Below are 11,601 nucleotides of genomic sequence, written 5' to 3' on the forward strand. Positions count from 1 at the left end.
GTTTCACGTATATTGCTATCATCTTTGTCGTGATCTTTATTATATATATCGATTACTTTATGTGCACTGTACTATTTGTCAATGAAAAGGTCATGGGGAGCAACCAAAATTGTGAAATCGGGTTTCTTGATGCATTTCTTTCTCGCAATTCTGCTGCCCTCTACTGTAATATCTTGAACATTACATCTTTGGAAGTGAGTTTTAAGTTGTGTGAAAAGTTGAGTTGTAAGGAAAAAAATAGACACACACACAAAAAATCTTCATTTTAGCTTTAATTCCAAAACTAGCACGTTTTTAAAATATATGTTTAGATTGTATTTCTCTCGACCACAGCGCAGCGACCTATACTCGGGGCTGCCTTCTCATCTGTTGGCAATTTATTCCATTTTGCGTGCAGCATCACCGCTAGATGCCGCTATCACCATGTTTACTTTGCATACCTCAGAGCCCTTCTGGGTTTCTGTTTAATTAGCATTTCCTTAATGTATTCAGAACCCCCATACAGACAAGGAAAGACGATCATCAAATCCAAAAAGGTAAGTAGAGCTGCAGTTAGATTTGACAGTTGCACAGATTAGCGTTTGCTGTAAGTGCCCCCTGAAGTGCAATCTCGACAAGTGCATTCATTGTGCATATTTCTCCTTCAGTACGGTCATTTACATCTCACCAAAATTCCCAAGGCGCGGAACCTGGTAACCATGGCAACTACAGATGAGAAGGTGACGCTTTTTAAATAATATTGCTCTTTGTTTTGTTCACTTGCATATTCACTCGTGTTGGCATACAGGACAACTTGAATGATTCATGTAACTCACAAATGCTTCACTAATGAGGCTCATTAGGTGATTAGGTGTGTCCAGTGTGCCCCCTCACACCCCCTCCACCCTGTTCTGCATCAGCATGTGCGGCATGATTACTTCAGGGACCAAGAAGAGTTTGTCTATGTCATCATAAACCTTGGCATGGGGATGGGGGGGGGGGGGGGGGGGGTTAAGTATTGAATAATGTCATTGCTGCCTGTGTGATTGACGGCGTGATTGATCACCAAGGGCGTGGGGGGCTTCGTGGGAGGCGAGGGCAAAGGGGAGGATTGGATTGGAATGAGGACGGGCGGGGCAGAGGACTGATCAATCACCGTGATTTGCCACCCTTGATGCGAGATGTCCCTGGGGGTTATGCTTCATCACCTGCCTCACGCTCAACACAGAATCATACGTGTGCAACATGTGTACATGCATGTAGAAACCCACACGTGTGTGGAGGGGGGGGCAGTCGTAAAGGAGTAAGGCACCAGTGCATAAAAAATGCTAACACAGACATTTTTTTCAGCCAGGATGCCTGCATGAAGGAAGTATCGTCAGATTCATGAGTGATTTTATGATAGTGACCATTTTAGGGTGCATCCCGTCCCCACCTCTCGCCCAAAGTCAGATGCTAGGAGGGATTAGCGGATCAGAAAGTGGATAGTTGGACGAGGTTAGGGAACCCAGAATAATATATTTTAGATCGATTTTTTTTTGATACAATTTCCGAAAAAAATGCCCAAGACATGCTGTGGGCACATTCCGAACATATTCAAAGGCTGTCAAGATAAACACTTGCATTTTTTTTTTGAAGAGGGGTGATCCTGCTCACTTACAGTATCATCTGCCGATTAGTGCTGAATTTGTGATGTTTTTTTTTTTAAACAAGGGAGTGACATCTGTCACTACAGGGCCAAGGAATTGAAGTCCCCCCCCCCCCCCAACCCCATCCCAACAGAGAGCCCCTGAGGCCAAAAGATAACAGTCCACCAAAAAAGCCCTTCCCCTCAAGGCCTGCTCACTTGCTTGCCAACGATCGCATCTGCCGGTTATTTTGTCAATCAATAATTTGCCTCAGACCTCCTTTATTGCTTTGATATGACTTTGGCTTCCTTCTTGCCCCAAGATGGGACGGTTACAACAGAGGAAATGTGAGCTTTCCTCTCTACTCCTGGCGTCCCAGCAATAGAACGGACATGCACCAAACATGCATACAGTATCCGAGGGCTTGAAGTACACTTCCACTAAAAGTGAAGTCCAATAATTAACTCTATAGATTGTAACCCGAGGATCTCACTGCACTCCTTATTCACCACTATTTCTGATCGTAATCTATACATGATGTTGTCCTTACGACCTGTCACTCTTTTAGTCATCAGCATCGCCGCCAGTAAACAACAGAGACCCGAAGGCAAAAAAGAAAAAAATACCTTCTCTTTCTTGAAAGTCGTAGGCTCCTCTTCTGACTCCTGGCTGCGCCTTTTCCCCTTCCCGAAAAAAACTTTTCTAAGACGTTTTTTTTAAAATTCAATTTGCAAGCTCCTGGATTTCATTTCCTGTCACGTGACCCAGAAGCGCGCATTCACCTACGTCAAGAGTGACATATTGTAGACTGATATAACAGAGAATTCTGTAATTTTTCAAAATAAAACATTTTTCTGATTCCGAAATGAATAAAACTGAAGGAATAGAAGGTATTTATTCTTTCTGTACGGCCCGGCACCAAATGACCCGTATAGAATACACTTTTGCCACTATAAAAAACAACTACGTACACTTTTTTACATCTCACAGAAAAAAAACGCAAACAAAAGCAATAACAACAAAATATAGAATAATTCAAAACGAATAGTCTGTGAAAATGCCTGAAAAAAAGAAAGAAGGAGATGAGAATGTATTTCGGATTACGGTCAAGACATTTTCTGGGTTTGAATCTCAACTCTGACTTTTCTGCTTGGATGACATTTCAAGTGACTGCGAATCATCATGCGGCCATTGCTGTTGTTGAAACAACTGTTGTTGTGCCCATTGTTCCCTTGTCGCTCAACACCTCCATCCTGTCTCCTCTCTGGCCCTCCACTTTGTCTCTCACCCAATTTCCCTATCGAGGACAACTGCATATGCCTTGTTGTAAATTGGCTACATCATAGGATAGTAGCTGGTATTATATTGTAATATAACATATTTATTCCAACGCCATGCCTGAAGCGTAAGTGGTGTCAGGAACGTGTTACATGTGATGCAATGAATGTATTTTCGTGACTCTGTTTTTGTTTGTCTTGAAGGAAAGATTCCCGGAATGGCTCGAATTCCTTCACACAGTGGCCTTCTGCCCGCAGCGTCATAAGGACATTCGCCTCAAACACAACGGGAGAAGACACATCAACAATCCAGCACATTTGAGGAGGAGTTGCTATTGTTCCACTCAGCATTGTGTCTTCTTCAGCTGGGCGGTGTGAGAGAAACAATTGTGGGCTGTTTGCGTAGAAGGAGAGATGGCGGGGGGGGGGGGGGGGGGGTGTTGTGAAGTAGGTGACAGGGATCAGAAAGGCTTTGTCGCGAGGTGAGGACCCCCAAAATGGCAAGGGGAATATTGTCTGTGTGGGTGGGAGCTCGACACTCTCAGAAGGTCGCGATGCAGTGAAGGCTGTTTGAAAAGAAGTCGCACGAGTCTGCAGTTTTTATCAGCTGTGTTTGATTACAAGAGGAAGCCTAGACTATAAAAACTGTGGACTCTAGATGACACGAAGTGACGTCTTGCTGTGAAAACAACTGAGACTCATCGGGGGATGATTAGCAGTCATAAAATGTAAATGAGCTGATGATTGTGGTCTCTCCAGCTTCCTGTCCGATGTGCTCTCATTCGTAGCTCCTGACTCGCGCCCGCGAAAACCACACGCAGTCTCATCCGCGGTCGCAGAGTCCATATGAATCACAAAGCGTCAGCGTCCAAATTAGACGCGGCAAAGTCGAGACGAGGCGAGTCGGTTAACGTCTAATTGACGGAGCGGCGGCAAATCGCTTATCACATCTGCCCGCTGCCAACCGTCTAGGCGGGCCGTGCGATTATGTCAGGGTGCGCGGTTGTGAAAGTAATTGTAATGAGGGGTGATGATGTGGTGGTGGGCCTCAGGAAGCCGCAGTTATCGTTCTTAGAGGATAAAAAATACATCCCTGCAAGTCTTGTTTTATTATCTGTCTGCATGTGTTGCTCCACCGATTGTCCATCCGTGACTTAAAGGGTTATAGCATGCATCACATGCCAGCTATCCCGTCTATGGTGTTTGGCATTGTTTGTTTGCATGAAGCGGAACAGTCTTTTTCAACACAGGGCTAAGCAGTGGTTTGTTCATATAATTCTCTTTGTTTTATGTTGAGTTTGACATATAGCGATAAACTGCGTGATCCTCTGAATGTTCTGAACTCCTCTTTCAATGAAAGTATCGATCTATGCTGCTGAGGTTGCGCCACAGCCTGTGGTGACTGGCTCCTGACGTTAGTTGTCGACCCCCATCAATCAATTTGTCCAAATATCGGATTTTATTTGAGCTATTTCCCCACTTAGGACGGTCTTAAACCGAGAGGCCAAAATCATAGGATTTCCGTCAGCCCCTCAAAGCTACATTTGACTCTCGGCAAATTAGCATGCTCAACTCACAGTGGGGGGGGGGGGGGGGGAGTGATTGATTTTCAGATAATGAGTTTGGGGGTGGATCCCAAAGTCCGGCCTCCAACTGACTTCACATTAAAGAGTTTGTATTCAGTCAGAAATGTTAGGAACAAAGATACGTAGTTAAAAGCATCACATTATCAAAAGTGTTTGTGTATTGTGATGTCTCCAAAGGACATAGCATTCAGTCAGAGTAGATATGCGACGCCAATTTTATTGATGTCCCCTCAAGTAAGTGTTTGTCGGAATGTTGTTTTAAAAAAAAATAATAATAAACGACTGCTTCACGATTCTCTATCAGCGCGTCAAGGCTACATTGCACTGTGTTCAAAAGGCAAGTGAGAACAGTCGACTCCAAGACTGAAGACGTCTCCAGGTGAAGCTGGTGATTATGCATCCAATATTTCATTTTATAACGCAATTTGCCTCTGGTTAAATTGGGGTACATCGTGTACCGAGAGAGAGCGACTGAGGAGTACATTTGGAGTGAGTCAGGACATGAGGGTCTGAATCAGGAAATGACATTTAAGAAGATTAATTTCAAAATAAAAATAAAAATCAGACAAAACTGAATCGCTATCTCATTTTAGACTTTCAGCTTCAAGGCATGGTGAAGTCAAGTGATTTTCGCACTTCTCGGTGTGGGGGCGGAGAGGGGTGGGCGAGAATAATTCGGCAACACGTTCTCTTATAATTGGATGTAGCTGTGTGAAAAAAAAATGCATGCAATCATTTGAACTGCTGCTGATGAAGATCAAATAAAGTTCGGATATTCTAGTAGGCTTTCTCTGGCTATTTTATGTGGACATCTTACACCCAGGCTATAGTCCGCAAGGGTATGTAGACGTTTCACAGTACCGTACCGTACTCTGCTATACGTATTTATTGTATATGTCATACTGTACATGGCACAGGTGTCAAAGTCAAAAGCCTGGGGGCCAGATCTGGCCCACCACATGATTTGATTTGGCCAGCGAAAGAAAGTCTAGTGTGTCAAATTGCGTGCTCCTTGCTAAAATCTGGACTGCAATATCAAAGTGTCATGCGTCATAAATGACGTTGCAATTTTTGCAGTAATCCTCTTTACACTCACTTCAACAATAATGGAACAAACAACAACTGTCTGTTTTAGGAAGCAGTGACAGCTCCAATGAAGGCTGAAGTGACTGGTAAGAGTTGAAGAGAATCTTCACCCCCCACTCTCCACCAAAAAAAAGACATTTTAAACCTAATTTAAGCAAATAGCTGACTTGAGTGATTCCCAAACTATCCATCCATCAAATGGTTGTGTACAAGTTATGCAAAGAGATAGTTAAACATTTATTCGGTTTCAATGTCGTAACGGCCCGCCAAGGTAAAACGTAACTACAAAGTGGCCTGCGACAAAAATTGGGTACTTTTGAGCTGTATATAGCATGTACGTATTTTTGGATTATACTTCTTGATGGATAGTTTTGATTGGGTAATGGTCGTGGTGTAGGTTTTAATTGCATGTTCTTCTTACGCAGCACAGAGGGGTTTTTTTTTCTGGATGTTTGCATTGCGTTTTTTTTTTCATGTGCAGTGCTTCAAGAATGCTCAATATCATTGCCCTGCCGAGTATCAGTGATGTCATTGCATAGTTTCCTTCAAGTTTGCTCCCATGAACCGTTATCGCTTCACCTCCCTGATCCGTCGCTAGGTTACCCCCACCCCCTCACGTCAAGGGAGCCTTTCGTTCACCTCTGCGCTCGTCTCCGCGTTCTTCTGAACTTCTCGGTGTTTGATTATTCGGCATAAATCTTCACCAACTTTCTCATCCACGCCAATACACTTTTTGCCCTTTTCTCCCATGCACACTCTTGTTTCTTTCTCCGGTCTCCGCTGACAGCGCCTTAATCCCGGATTGATTTTTATCCAAAATGCGATGAAAGTCACGCAGAGGGAAGGCAAGAAGAACTGAGCAACAGCAGGCAGTGATTCGGGATGGGCTGTCACTCACGATCGGGATGGAGAGGTGTGACCTGTCGATTGCTCCGTAGAGACGTAGCGTCCTCAACAAGGCGCTGCAGGTAAACACGCTAGCCTTCTTATTAACTTTTTTTTTCCCACCATCATTATTCCGGTGGTAGCCTCCCGTCAATTTGCTGCACCACTGATTAAAATCAATACGCCGTTTAATTACATGCGGCTGTTGTTCTCTTATTCATGCAAATCGGTTCATTTGGATTTTTCTGCTCGGAATCGAAAACATCACACAACAAATTACTGACGGCCCATTGTGCAACTGTAATTGCTCAGTTTGAATCACCGCAATCATTCTGCTGCTCAAATATTTAGATGATGTTTTGTCTTTCCAACAGGGGCATATTTTAAGAAAAGAGACATGAAAAAAAATGTTTACAATACAACCCGATGATCAAGAGAAAAAATGTTTTTCAGTGACTATTTTTCTGCGGAAAAAAAAAATTGCAAGTCGTTTCCAAATTGTGGGGGGATTGATTAGACAGCTTCTGATACCATTGTGGCGGCCCGGTAGTCCAGTGGTTAGCACGTCGGCTTCACAGTGCAGAGGTACCGGGTTCGATTCCAGCTCCGGCCTCCCTGTGTGGAGTTTGCATGTTCTCCCCGGGCCTGCGTGGGTTTTCTCCGGGTGCTCCGGTTTCCTCCCACATTCCAAAAACATGTGTGGCAGGCTGATTGAACACTCTAAATTGTCCCTAGGTGTGAGTGTGAGTGCGAATGGTTGTTCGTTTCTGTGTGCCCTGCGATTGGCTGGCAACCGATTCAGGGTGTCCCCCGCCTACTGCCCGGAGACAGCTGGGATAGGCTCCAGCACCCCCCGCGACCCTAGTGAGGATCCAGCGGTACGGAAGATGAATGAATGAATGAATGATTGGCAACTCTTGGCCGCACAACAACCAGAGATTGAAGAGCACACTGTAACCCTTTATCCGCTTTTGATATACAGTGTTTGTTTATTATTTTTTTTTAAACCTGAAAAACATGGAGCGATTGTCAAGAAAGAATGCTCCGTGATTTATTTTGCTTTCTCGCCACAAATTCATCTGTAATAAAAAAACATATATATATATATATATATATATATATATATATATATATATTATGACTCATTGAAGTGGGGCTTCTAATAGAGCGGAGGCCACTAATTGAGGATAGAAGGCATCAGTACCTTTTTGATACGCCGTGCCGTTTGAAATTTATAAAGCCCCCAAATAGGCCTACCGCGGTGATGCCACATGACGCGAGATTGAAAATCGGACAAAAATGACATAAATCGAAAAACCAAGATCGTCTCGCAACAGAGTTGTTTTCATAGTCAAAGCGCAAGAACCAAAAATGTCAAAAAGAAGTAAACGCATAAAATCTTGCCTGCTTGATTCATCTCAACAGTTATTTTTAGATGAGCTATTTGGAAGACACTTCTCTTTACATTACCACCATTTAGTCCTGATAACTATAATCAAGGGGGAGACGATTAAGCGCTTCACACAAGATAAAAGGGAGAAAAAGAAGCGAGTCTGAGCAGGAAAAAAAAGAGCTGCCGACTGGGAAAGCGAGAGCTGGCGGGCGCGTTTCTCCATTCGGTTAGTTCAATATCTCCCCTGAGAGCAAAGTATCTCAACCTCAAATGTCTCAGGGTTTCATGTCGGGTTGAGATCATTTTGATCAGGGGTCACGGCGGGATTAAAGCTCAGGGTGGATAGAAAGAAGAAGGGCGAGAAGAGGAACAGAGAACCAATGACAAGAGATCCGGGGTGCTTAAATGTGCAGACATGCATAGGACGGGATTTCCCTACTGTCTGCTTGTTGATGAACTTCGTCGGAGAAGTTATATACGGGATATTTCCCAATCATCCTTCTGGAGACGTTGGTGCGCGCCAAAGTTCCGTGACTCACTTTGAGGGTTTCGTGTGGCAATAAAAACAAATGTCAGCAGTTGTTACATACAGCTGTTGAGGACACACACACACACACACTCACACACGCGCTTTGTGAATGCATGCCACCATTTGAAGGGAAAGGCGATGCAGCTTCCACTAAATATTGATTCCATACTGTGACATGCAACCACATGTGGTTGTGAAACTACTCAAAACACAATAGGATTGGCTTTCTTATTCAGTATAGAACCAGGGCTGGGCAAATTTGTGTGCTCAAATCCCACAATCCTCTCCGTGAGCCGTCACCTTACCGTGGTGGAGGGGTTTGTGTGTCCCAATGATCCTAGGAGCTAAGTTGTCTGGGGCTTTATGCCCCTGGCAGGGTCACCCATGGCAAACAGGTCCTAGGTGAGGGACCAGACAAAGCATGGCTCACAAAGCCCCTTAATGACAGATAAAATCGATGGTATCCAGTTTCCCTTGCCCGGACGCGGGTCACCGGGGCCCCCCTCTGGAGCCAGGCCTGGAGGTGGGGCTCGTTGGCGAGCGCCTGGTGGCCGGGCCTACACCCATGGGGCCCGGCCGGGCTCAGCCCGAAGAGGCAACGTGGGTCCCCCTTCTCATGGTCTCACCACCCGTGGGAGGAGTCAAAGGGGTCGGGTGCAATGCGAGCTGGGCGGCAGCCAAAGGCGGGGACCCTGGCGGTCCGATCCTCGGCTGCAGAAGCTTGCTCTTGGGACATGGAATGTCACCTCTCTGGCGGGGAAGGAGCCCGAACTGGTGTGTGAGGCAGAGAAGTTCCGACTGGATATAGTCGGACTTGCCTCCACACACAGCCTAGGTTCTGGTACCAGTCCTCTCGAGAGGGGTTGGACTCTCTTTCACTCTGGAGTTGCTCACGGTGAGAGGCGCAGAGCAGGTGTGGGCATACTTATTGCCCCCCGGCTCAGTGCCTGTACATTGGGGTTCACACCGGTGGACGAGAGGGTTGCATCCCTCCGCCTGCGGGTGGGGGGACGGGTCCTGACTGTTGTTTGTGCATATGCACCAAACAGCAGCTCAGCATACCCACACTTTTTGGAGTCCTTGGAGGGTGTGCTGGAGAGTACTCCTGCTGGGGACTCCCTTGTTCTACTGGGGGACTTCAATGCTCACGTGGGCAATGACAGTGAGACCTGGAGGGGCGTGATTGGGAGGAACGGCCCCCCCGATCAGAACTCGAGTGGTGTTTTGTTATTGGACTTCTGTGCTCGTCACGGACTGTCCATAACGAACACCTTGTTCAAGCATAAGGGTGTCCACGTGTGCACTTGGCACCAGGACACCCTAGGCCGTAGTTCGATGATCGACCTTGTGGTCGTGTCATCGGATTTGCGGCCGCATGTTCTGGACACTCGGGTGAAGAGAGGGGCGGAGCTGTCAACTGATCATCACCTGGTGGTGAGTAGGCTCCGATGGTGGGGGAAGATGCCGGTCCGTCCTGGCAGACCCAAACGTATTGTGAGGGTTTGTTGGGAGCGTCTGGCGGAATCCCCTGTCAGAAGGAGTTTCAACTCCCACCTCCGACAGAGCTTTTCCCATGTTCCGGGGGAGACGGGGGACATTGAGTCCGAGTGGACCATGTTCCGTGCCTCTATTGTTGAGGCGGCCAATCTGAGTTGTGGCCGTAAGGTGGTTGGTGCCTGTCGTGGCGGCAACCCTCGTACTCACTGGTGGACACCAGCAGTAAGGGATGCCGTCAAGCTGAAGAAGGAGTCCTATCGAGCCTTTATGGCCTGTGGGACCCCAGAGGCAGCTGACGGGTACCGACTGGCCAAGCGGAACGCAGCTTCGGTGGTCGCCGAGGCAAAAACCCGAGCATGGGAAGAGTTCGGTGAGGCCATGGAAGCCGACTTCCGGACGGCTTCGAGGAAATTCTGGTCCACCATCCGACGTCTCAGGAAGGGGAAGCAGTGCACCACGAACACTGTGTACAGTGGGGATGGGACGCTGCTGACTTCGACTCGGGACGTTGTGAACCGGTGGGCAGAGTACTTCGAAGACCTCCTCAACTCCACCAACATGCCTTCCTTGGAGGAAGCAGAGCCTGGGGACTCTGAGGTGGGCTCTCCTATCTCTGTGGTTGAAGTCACCGATGTGGTTAAAAAGCTCCTCGGTGGCAAGGCCCCAGGGGTGGATGAGATCCGCCCGGAGTTCCTCAAGGTTCTGGATGTTGTGGGGCTGTCCTGGTTGACACGCCTCTGCAACATCGCGTGGTCAACGGGGAGAGTGCCTCTGGATTGGCAGACCGGGGTGGTAGTCCCTCTTTTTAAAAAGGGGGACCGGAGGGTGTGTTCCAACTACAGAGGGATCACACTCCTCAGCCTCCCTGGTAAGGTCTATTCAGGGGTGCTGGAGAGGAGGGTCCGTCAGGAAGTCGAGCCTCAGATTGAGGAGGAGCAGTGTGGTTTTCGTCCCGGCCGTGGAACAGTGGACCAGCTCTACACCCTTAGCAGGGTTCTCGAGGGTATGTGGGAATTCGCCCAACCAGTCTACATGTGTTTTGTGGACTTGGAGAAGGCGTTTGACCGTGTCCCTCGGGGAGTTCTGTGGGGGGTGCTTCGTGGGTATGGAGTACCGAACCCCCTGATACGGGCTGTTCGGTCACTATACCACCGATGTCAGAGTTTGGTCCGCATTGCCGGCAGTAAGTCGGAATCGTTTCCAGTGAGGGTAGGACTCCGCCAAGGCTGCCCTTTGTCACCGATTCTGTTCATAACCTTCATGGACAGAATCTCTAGGCGCAGCCGAAGCGTTGAGGGGGTCCGTTTTGGTGGCCTCAGTATTGCATCCCTGCTTTTTGCAGATGATGTGGTGCTGTTGGCTCCTTCAAACAGGGCTCTCCAACTCTCACTGGAGCGTTTCGCAGCCGAGTGTGAAGCGGTTGGGATGAAAATCAGCACCTCCAAATCTGAAACCATGGTCCTCAGTCGGAAAAGGGTGGAGTGCCCCCTCCAGGTCGGGGGGGAGATCTTGCCCCAAGTGGAGGAGTTTAAGTATCTTGGGGTCTTGTTCACGAGTGAGGGCAGGAGGGAGCGAGAGATCGACAGGCGGATCGGTGCAGCGTCTGCTGTGATGCGGACGTTGTATCGGTCTGTCGTGGTGAAGAAGGAGCTGAGCCAAAGGGCGAAGCTCTCAATTTACCGGTCGATCTACGTTCCAACCCTCATCTATGGTCACGAGCTATGGGTCGTGACCGAAAGAA

The 11,601-nt window shown here is 47.5% G+C and overlaps 1 long non-coding RNA gene across 1 annotated transcript; it reads left to right on the plus strand.

Moving 5' to 3' along the window:
- Nucleotides 1–236: 236 nt before the first annotated feature.
- LOC127603808 (uncharacterized) lies at nucleotides 237–4,217 on the plus strand. Its single transcript, XR_007963130.1, has 2 exons — nucleotides 237–719; nucleotides 3,089–4,217. It is a non-coding gene; the product is annotated as an uncharacterized LOC127603808 (long non-coding RNA).
- The last annotated feature ends 7,384 nt before the right edge of the window (nucleotides 4,218–11,601 follow it).

The sequence above is a fragment of the Hippocampus zosterae genome, chromosome 7 (assembly GCF_025434085.1).
Source record: "Hippocampus zosterae strain Florida chromosome 7, ASM2543408v3, whole genome shotgun sequence".
NCBI classification, from domain to species: domain Eukaryota; kingdom Metazoa; phylum Chordata; class Actinopteri; order Syngnathiformes; family Syngnathidae; genus Hippocampus; species Hippocampus zosterae.